Source organism: Lygodium microphyllum, chromosome 4 (genome assembly GCF_053477565.2).
Source record: "Lygodium microphyllum isolate KBCC chromosome 4, Lygodium_microphyllum_v1.1.10, whole genome shotgun sequence".
In the NCBI taxonomy this organism is placed as follows: Eukaryota; Viridiplantae; Streptophyta; class Polypodiopsida; order Schizaeales; family Lygodiaceae; genus Lygodium; species Lygodium microphyllum.
This window is the reverse complement of record NC_141138.1, coordinates 116,925,452-116,935,413: the sequence shown is the minus strand read 5'-3', so window position 1 is coordinate 116,935,413 and position 9,962 is coordinate 116,925,452. Positions and strand designations below refer to the sequence as shown.

Below are 9,962 nucleotides of genomic sequence, written 5' to 3'. Positions count from 1 at the left end.
CTCAAGCTATGTCCTCTTCTTTGTTCCTCCCTAGTTGTTATGTTTCCTTTTTTGTTCTCCTCTTCCTCTCCTCGAATTTCTTGGACTCCTCTTTTATCTTCTCTAACTTAGCTTTTTCTTTTCTTTTATTTTCTTTTCTTCCTTTGCCTTCTTGGATTCTCTTTGTGCCTTCTGCAGGTTGACTTTCTCTTTCCTCATTCTCTCTTCTTTTGCCTTCTCTTGGGGGGTTCTCTTCTTGGACTTTTTGGCCCCTCCATGGCTAGACCGTGTTTCCTGCTCTTCTTCTTCATCACTCACAGTTCTCTCACTAGACTGTTCCTGCTCATGGTGGGGAGGTGACATGTTTAGTGTCTCACCAACTTCTTCTTCACCTTGTGCTTCCCCCAATGCCTCCCTGATGATGGAAATCAAGACCCCACCAAATCCTATGGTCGAGGCCTTAGATGATGACTTCATTCTTGCCTTGGAGGCCAAGGACTCTCCACCTGCGGGTCTTCCACCTATAGCCAGTGCCTTTGGTGAGGTCTCAATTGTCTTCCGCACAAAGCCGTTCAAGTTCACTTCATCTAAAGATTTGGATGTAATGCTTTCGAGCATCAGCACATTGATCCTACTCATTAGTGTGTTGTACCTTTGGCTGGAAAATAAGGCATGCACCATCTTGGCCTATAGTTGGACTTCTGGGTTAGGGATATCAGCTAAGCTGATGCCATCATTAGTGTGGACCAGAACTTTGTCCATTCCCAGTATGTTGTATACATCCCTTTTCGATCTTCTTTCCACTTTGTTGGTCAGGCCCCTAGGGAGTCCACCTTATAGAACATGTAAGATACCACGTGAGTTCAAAAGAAAGGGTATTATCTTTAGTAAAATTTACAGGATTATATTTACAAAAGGGGTTTTTAAATGCCACCATATTTGAGACTACAACACCTTGTGAACTATCGTGTCTTCACTAAAGTGTCCTCCAAACAATTCCGTTATGTGCTTCTGTAAGTATGTCATGCATTTCATGCTCGCACACACACCTACATAACAAGCCATCTTGCCCTAGCCTATAGAGTTGGCCTGCTGCCAAACTAATAGGGTTGTACTAGATAGGAACGTATAAAGTAGGTTGGGGATAAGGGAGTGTAATGAAATCCTGAAGGTCAACTGTATTGAGGATAGTCTTCATCTTGCATAACTAAACGATGGCATAATTCATCCCATCTAACTTGGTCAAGGAAGAGATTGGGTAGGATAGGTACCTGCACTTGTGGTGCAAGAAGAGGGAGATGAGGAATGAGATGTCTTAGAAGAGGAGAGGAGAAGGGGACATATAAAAAGACGGTGAATAGGAGGGACAGTCCGATCATGATTTCTACCTTGAACCACATTAGTCTTGGCAGTGATCCTTGAGAACACAACAATATTTGTGATGATCCTCACAATCTTGGTCATCTTCATGGCGATCCTCATGGTCTTGATTCAAATCTTGATCCACATGATCATACCAACCCTAATGATCTAAGATATTGAATCCTTTCAATTCGTGAAAATGAAAGCCACATAATCCTACCGGTCGTATCTGGTAGCTCCTCTCATTTGTGGGAAATAATAGAAGCAAGGTCGAGAGCAAAGGAGTACACGTGTGGAGCAAGCTAGGTGATGCAACGACTACAATGTGGTGAGTGTTGGTAAGTTTACATTCTATCTGTATCTAGATTTTTTGATTCATCAAGTATGTGAGTAGGCTAGGTGAGAAACAATCATGTGCTCTATAGGTCAAAATCCTTGAACAAATAAGGATGTATCCAATGGTCCTAACGTTGAGCATACAGTACAACCACCCAAATTTCAATCTTTGTGTTTTTCACTCAAGATCTCGTGTCAATGTTTGATTACTTTTATCACTAAACAGTACATAATATCTAAGGTATCAAGGTAGGTACATTATAGTGAATGAGTATCAATTATCTCAAACAAATGTAATGGATAGATATTAAGGCCAATCTTGTCACATTTACTCTACATAGGAGCATTAGACATAGGCAACATTATACATGAGAACAATCACAACAAGGAGACTACAACTTTGTATTTTGGTTTCTCTCTTACGCACAAAGCACATGGGCTAGCGACGTACACTTAGCAAATGAAAATGCATTGCGTTTGGACTAATAGAGGTGTATGCTAGCTAGCTGAACATTCATGGTCGAATTCGAGGGGCATGCGCACAGGTTGAGATATAGGCGATTGACAACCACAAATGTGTAGCTTGCCACCTACTCGCATATGATGTCCGAAGAGGGGTTCTCGAGCCTCACTTGGTGCAACTCATGTTGCTTGCGCAAGTCTTGCTCACCCCGTAATGCGCATTGTAGGAACCCTTTTACCGAAAGAAAGAAGCACCCCATTCTCCACGCGGGCTGGTTGGGCTGCTGAGTCTGGCGCTTGGGCACGGTGATGGTGAGCACCCCATTCTCCACGCGGGCGCTCAGCTCCTCGGGCTTGGCGTTGTCGGGCAGGCGGAAGCGCCTCAGGAAGCTGCCGTGTGCCCGCTCCACGCGGTGGCACTTGTCGCCCTCCTGCTTCTCCTCCTTCCTGCTGCGCTCGCCGCTGATGCACAGCACGCGCCCGTCCTCCACCTGCACCTTCATCTCCTCTTTCTTCAGCCCCGGCAGGTCGGCCTGGAAGATGTGGGCCTCGGGCGTCTCCTTCCAATCCACCTGAGTGTTGGCCACGGCCGATGCCTCGCGGGCCAGCTGCAAAAGTCCTGCTGCAAAAGTCCAGGAGGCGGAAGGGCCAGTCGGCAAAAGTCCTGCTGAAGAGGGCGGAGCTGCTGGCCGGGAAGGGATCCCAGGAGAAGGGGTCGAAGATGGCGCCGCTCTGGCCGAAGAGGCAGGAGCCCTGCGATGTGTTTCCCCGAGAACTCCAGAACGGCCCAGAGGGTTCGGTTCGGGAACCCTCTAGGCAGAAAGCTCCCTTTCTTTTGAACTTGCCGAATCCTAAAGGCACGGTCATGTCAAGGTAACTAACCTCTTACCGACTCCCTTCCAAGCGGCTGCCGAACATCCATTTGGGAGAGGCAACATCTAGTAATGAATGTGTCGATTCTCAAACACATATGGAAGAAGAAAAGGAAGTGCAAGAAAGTCGGGGGGGGGGGGGGGGGGGGGGGGGGAGCCAAATATGACAAAATCAAAGGTAATGGACACCAAGAAATCTAATGTCTTCTAGAAACTTCTAAAAGACTCGAGAAAGTGCTAGAAGATTCTAGAACATTACTTGGAGGTTTTAGGAGACTGCTTATATCGAGACTTACATAAGCATGGCTCATATCACTGGTTATGTTAGTATTGCCTATGTCATCAGTGATATCATCATCCTTTTACTAGCGCTTATATCATCTCATATCTAGAAGCTTCCCCTCAACCTTCTTAACTCTAGTATGAATAGGGGTCTTGGGCTACCTGCCTTTCAATCTTGCCAAACTGATATGAGAGGAACAAGAACTTGGCAAAGGGCATCACAATGAAAATGTGCTAGTGATTCTTCATCGTCATAGATACACTTTGTTACCCCTACACCATTTTTAGTCATACCTCTCATACAGTAAATCATTATTAAGTATGTGACACCATAGCATAGATGAAAGAAAACTTTACAAATGTTATCAACGTCTACCAATATGCCATTGAGCTCACCTGCTTTCATCTTGTGCAAAAAACTGTGAAGACTTGGCTATAGAGCTTGCATTTTCTTGCAACGGTACTAGGGAGGATTAAGTTCCAAGAGGGGTACTTGGGAGACTCAAGGAGCAATGTAAATAAGCAAGGAAGAACCCAACAAAGAAGGATGAAAATTTCTAGGTAGGAGTACACTCTATTTTCTTCATTGTCATCCTATCACCTTTGGAAAAGGTAAACAAGTGAAAGGACTATCTTTAAATGGAGTACCCTTCATTGCAAGAAAAGTTGGCATTAAGGTGCTGAAATTAGCATCATAGTTGCTCTCGAATAATATTTTTGTAATGTGAGATCCCTTTTTGCCTTGTAAATGAGAAAAATAAAAACTTAGGCATCTCTTACTTTGGTCGTGTGAGTTATTTTTGATTGATTAACTCAGAGTATTCATGGTGGAGGCGAGGCCTTTGGTAGAGGCCACATCTAATAATGAATGTTTTGATTCCCAAAACACATATGGAAGAAGAAAAGGAATTGCAAGAAAGTAGGGGGAGCCAAAGATGTCAACAGGATATAATCAAAGCTAGTGTTCTCATTTTCAACTCCCTTTTTGCCTTGTAAAATGAGAACAATCAATTTTTAGGCATCTCTTGTTTTGGTCGTATGAGTTATTTTTGATTGATTAACTCGGAGTGTTCATGGTGGATGCGAGTCGTTTGGTAGAGGCCATGGTGTAGGTCGTCCATTTGAAGGCAACATCTAATAATGAATGTTTTGATTCTCAAACACATGTTGGAGAAAAAAAGGAAGTGCAAGAAAGGAGGGGGAGCCGAAGATGTCAAGAGGATATAATCAAAGCTAGTGGATACCAAGAGATCTAATATCTTCTGGAAAACTTCTAAAAGATTTGAGAAAGTGCTAAAAGATTCTAAGAAGTTCTAGAACATCACCGAGAGTTTCTAAGAAAGTAGTCATATCAAGACTTACATAAGCATTGCTTATGTTATCGGTTATATTAGTAATGCTTATGTCATCGATGATATCATCATCCTTCTGCCAATGCTTATATCATCTCACATCGAGAAACCTCTCCTTAACCTTCTTAACTCTAGTATAGATAGGGGTATTGGGCTACTTGCCTTTTAGCCTTGCCAAACTAATATGAGAGCAACAAGAACTTGGCAAAGACAAGGATTGTCACCTCACAACTTATAAGGGATTGACTTCAAGTAGAAGAAGAACTTAATTCTTTATTTAAGAAGAAAAAGTACAAGAGTATATTTCTCTATACAAGATTCTCTACAATGATGCTTACAATAAGATTGGGTTCATGATACAAGACAAGGCAAGATCTTGATGCAAGGCTAGACTGAATACAAGACAAGACAAGAATCGAAGATACAAGGCTTGAACAAGGACTCGAGAGGACTTATGTTGCATGATCCTTAAAACCAAATTTTCATTTTCTTATACCAAAACAAAGCTCTAGCTGCACATTTAAATATCCCTATGTAGATGCCCATGCAAGAAAGTTTTCTTGACATCCATTTATATAAGATCCATATTATCCTCCTTGGCAACCAAGGCAAGCCCTATATGAAAGGTAGTCATATTGACTATTGGAACGAAGATGTCATCAAGGTCTATCCCCTTCTTGTGCTTGAAATCCTTGGCTACCAATCTTGCATTATACTTTAATAGGCAATGCATCAAATGGAGACATTTTCAGCTTGTAGATCCATTTACATGGTGGTACATGCTTATGCTTAGGGAAAGAAAACCAACTCCCAAAAGTACCATGTTCTAACGCGGTTGACAACCACAAGAGCAAGCTTGAAGCCCTTAGATTCTTGCTCGAGGTCATAACTCATATGCCAAGGCATTCAACATCTTGAGAAAAGTAGTTACTCTTTTCTTCTTTCCCCTTAATACTTCTATTTCTTGGGTGCATGTGCTTCTGGATTGTCCCTTTATAGAGGTGAAGCACTTATCTCATAGGGAATCCATTGTCAAAACCATCAAGGTGATGTGTTGCCAACACTTCACCCTTGTCTTTCCTCCACCCGCCCTTGTTGACCTGGCCCACTAGCTTTCCTCAGTAGTAGTGGTAGATACCTTTCAGCCTCATCCTAAGGCACGAGGAGCAACGACCGAGCCCACCACCAACCCTTCCAAGGATGCTATGGAGAGAACCGAGGTGCTCAATGTTAAGAATCGCGTGGTGGGGGGACTTGCTCAAGATGCTGCGCCGAACACACACAAAATGCACAAGGAGAAGTTCACTCAAGAGACAAGAAGAGAGATGGAGGCCAAAACGTTTTCTTGCTGGTTTCTTCTTCTTCTTCCACATGCTTTACAATGTACACAAAGTATAGATAAGATACAACATAAAGGAAAGTGGCCTACTAAGTCAAACAATGCATAACCGACTACACTAGCCAACTACTGGTGTTAATAACTATGCCAGCTGTAAATAGGTATAACAACCTGAATATAATAAGTAATGAGTCAATGGCCATGTGAGAGCCATAATGACCACCGACGTGTTAAGTGTAGACGTGTGGACCCATCTAACCAGGCGGTCCATCATTCATGTCCGCATGTGTTGAGCTTGTCATCTCAACACTCCCCCTCAAGCTCAACTGCATCTCTGCAACTCCAAGTAAGCTTCGAAACTTTTGAAGCTTCTCTGTACCCAATGCCTTCATGAAGATGTCAGCTATCTGATCTTGTGTGTTGACATACACCAAGTCAATCTCACCTACTAGTACCTTCTCTCTCACAAAGTGGTAGTGTACCTTAATATGTTTTTTCCTGGCATGGAACACAGGGTTCCTAGCCAACTGTATACTGCTCATGTTGTCACAATAAATGACAACTGGACCTTCCACTTGCACATCTAAATCGGACAATAACTTTCGCAGCCATACTACCTCACATGCTGCAATAGCAGCACCTCTATACTCAGCCTCTGTACTCGACAAAGCAACTGTAGATTGCTTTTTGCTGCTAAGAGAGAACATGTATCTACTAGTAGATCTTCTATTAGACATACTACCAGCCCAATTTGCATATGTGTATCCAAACACCTGTATATATGTACCTGCCTCATAGAAAAGTCCATAATGTAATGCGGACTTCACATATCTCAATATGCATCTGACTGCATCCAAATGTGGCTTTCTAGGTACTTGCATAAACTGACTCACAAGACCAACAGCGTAGCTTAAGTCTGGCCTTGTAATGGTCATGTAGATCAAACTCCCCACTATCCTCCTGAACATAGTAGGGTCTTCTATCTCATCCCCAACATCAGCACTCAACTTTACATTCTGCTCCAATGGGAGTGAAAGTGGTTTCCATGCTGTCGTACTATGCTTGGACAACATATCCAAGCCATACTATCTTTGGAACAGCCATATACCATCATTATATCTAATCACCTCAATGCCAAGGAAGTACCTTAGCTCACCTAAATCCTTCATCTCAAACTTCTTTTTCAAAAAGTCCTTAACTTCAGCAATCCCACTATCACTATCACCTGTAATAATCAAGTCATCCACATAGATGACTATGATGACCAAACCTACATCTCCCTTTCTCACATAAAGTGAGTGATCAGCATCAGAAACATAAAAGCCAATATTGACAAGATACTCTCTGATCTTGTCAGACCATGCTCTAGGTGCTTGCTTGAGCCCATAGAGTGCATTCTTCAACCTGCACACATATGTGGAATGCTCTAAATCTTCATAACCTATTGGTTGATCCATATACATTTCTTCTTGCAAATCACCATGCAAGAAGGTATTCTTCACATCCATTTGTTGCAACCTCCAACCTTTGGCTGCTGCCAAAGCAATCACACATCTGACAGTTGCCATCCTAGCAACTGGACTGAAGGTTTCTTCATAATCTATGCCATATGTCTGGGCATAGCCTTTTGCAACCAGCCTAGCTTTGTACCTACTAATAGAACCATCTGCATTGTGCTTAGTCTTATAAACCCACTTACATCTAATAGCTTTCTTGCCCTTTGGCAATGATACTAGATCCCAAGTCTTACTGGCCTCTAATGCAGCCATCTCCTCATCCATTGCTGCATCCCAATGAGCATGACCAGCAGCCTCCTCAAAACATGTGGGCTCAACATCCTAAATCACTTTCACCATATAAGCATAATGGTGAGCTGCATAACCTTCAAAACCAAATCTTTTAACAGGATATCTGACCCTACTAGATCTGCGTATCACCGAATCACTCAATGGAGCCTTTACATTATTATGAGCTCTCTATACACCTGGTGTCATGATAGAAGGAATACCAAGCTCATCATCTAAGCTCTCTGAGCCACTGGAGTCTCCATCAAGAACTACATCAATGCCATCTGACACTTTATTCTTTCCTTTGTCATTACCTGTAGTGCTACTAGATGCACCTGAAGATGTAGAGCTACTCCTTAGTCTCCCAGACCATGGACTATCAGATGACGTCTCTGGTCCACTAAGAGTTCGTGATTCTTGCTTTTCAGCCTGCATATGAGTGTCACGGTCATCATCATCATCCAATGCATCACCACTAGATGCGTACCAACTACTCATTTCATCAAAGATGACATCCCTGCTCACTCTGAACTTACATGTGATAGGGTTATAACAGCGATACCCTTTCTGCTCTAAAGAGTATCTAATAAAGACACATTTTTCTGCCTTTGGATCAAGCTTCTTCTGTAGCTCATCTGGCACATGAACATATGCAACACAGCCAAATACCTTCAAGTGCGATACATCAAGCTTCTTGCCAGTAAAGCATTCTTCAGGAGTCATCCCATAAACTGTAGCTGTGGGAGTTCTATTCATAATGTAGACAGTAGTATGGATAGCCTCAGGCCAAAAATGTTTGGGCATATTTATTTTAGCCATTAATGCCCGTGCAACTTCCACAATATGCTTGTTCTTTCTTTCTGCAACACCATTTTACTATGGGGTATACCTGCATGTGAATTGTCTCTTTATCCCATGAGACCTCAGAAAATCACTGAACTTATTCGAGAGGTACTCTTCCCCTCCATTTGACCTCAAGCACTTTACTTTCAAACATGTTTCTCTTTCAACTGCAGCCTTGAAAGTTCTAAAGTGCTGAAATGCTTCACTATTTTCCTTCATAAAATATACCCACAGCTTTCTAGAACAATCATCAATGAATGTGACAAAGTATAAACTGCCTCTAAGAGATACATTTTTGTGTAGGCCCCCAAATATCTGTATGCACAACATCAAGGATATTTCTGCTTACATCTCTATCATGTGAAAAGGGTTGTCTTGTCTGCTTACCAAACTAGCATGCTTCACATACCTTATGAAATTCTGCAATTCTAAATGTAGGCAAACCTGTAACCAACCCTTTGAACTGCATTAATTTCAGCCTTTGTACATTTGCATGTCCAATGCATTTGTGCCAAATTTCAATATCTGCAACAACACCTTTTCCTTTAGCATACATAGCAGCATTCATAGTAGGAATTCTAGCATCCAGAGTAAACATACGTCCAACTCTACTTCCCTTTGCAACCAACCTACACTTGTCATTGAAGTCTTCTACAAAGCAGCCCTTTGCATTAAATCTGACTTGCAACCCTTGCTCTACTATCTGACTGACTAACACCAAGTTCTTTGTAATAGATGGCACATGTAATACAGCTAAAAGACTCTTTGTCTTACCATCATGCGAGGACAAGGGAACTTTTCCAATGTGTGAGATTGGGTGGCATGAATCATCACCCGCCGTCTGCACATAACCTATATTTTGCAAATCCTGCATCTCTCCAAACCATTCTGTATGGCTGGTCATATGATTGGATGCACTTGAATCAACATACCAAACATCATCATGTGTTCCCTTTGCATCATCTTTGGCTATGCTTCACTAGATACTCAGAAGTAAGTCTTAGTTTTAACCCATGAAGCATGTTTTTGCTATAAAAGATGGTGTTTTGTTGCGCTATGCCATTTTAGGAGATGGGATTACTATGGACCCTTGCAAGGTGGTTGCTATTGTGCAATCCATGCCTCTAGAATTCCCCATCCATTGTGTTGCACATTCTTGGGAATGTTTGCCGGCATGGTTCACCGATGTGGTGGTACAATGTATTAAGAAGTGTGCATCACTTATGGTTTTTCGTAGACTTCATAATTTTGCTAACGTGGCACACATGCATTGGCCACATTCAAACACCTAAATCTCCATGCATCAATGGCCCTCGAAAGAAACTTTATTATTATCTTTTGCCCTATT

The 9,962-nt window shown here is 42.3% G+C and overlaps 1 pseudogene; it reads right to left on the bottom strand.

Moving 5' to 3' along the window:
* Positions 1-1,900: 1,900 nt before the first annotated feature.
* On the bottom strand, positions 1,901-3,075 carry LOC148037517 (18.1 kDa class I heat shock protein-like; annotated as a pseudogene).
* Positions 3,076-9,962: the final 6,887 nt, after the last annotated feature.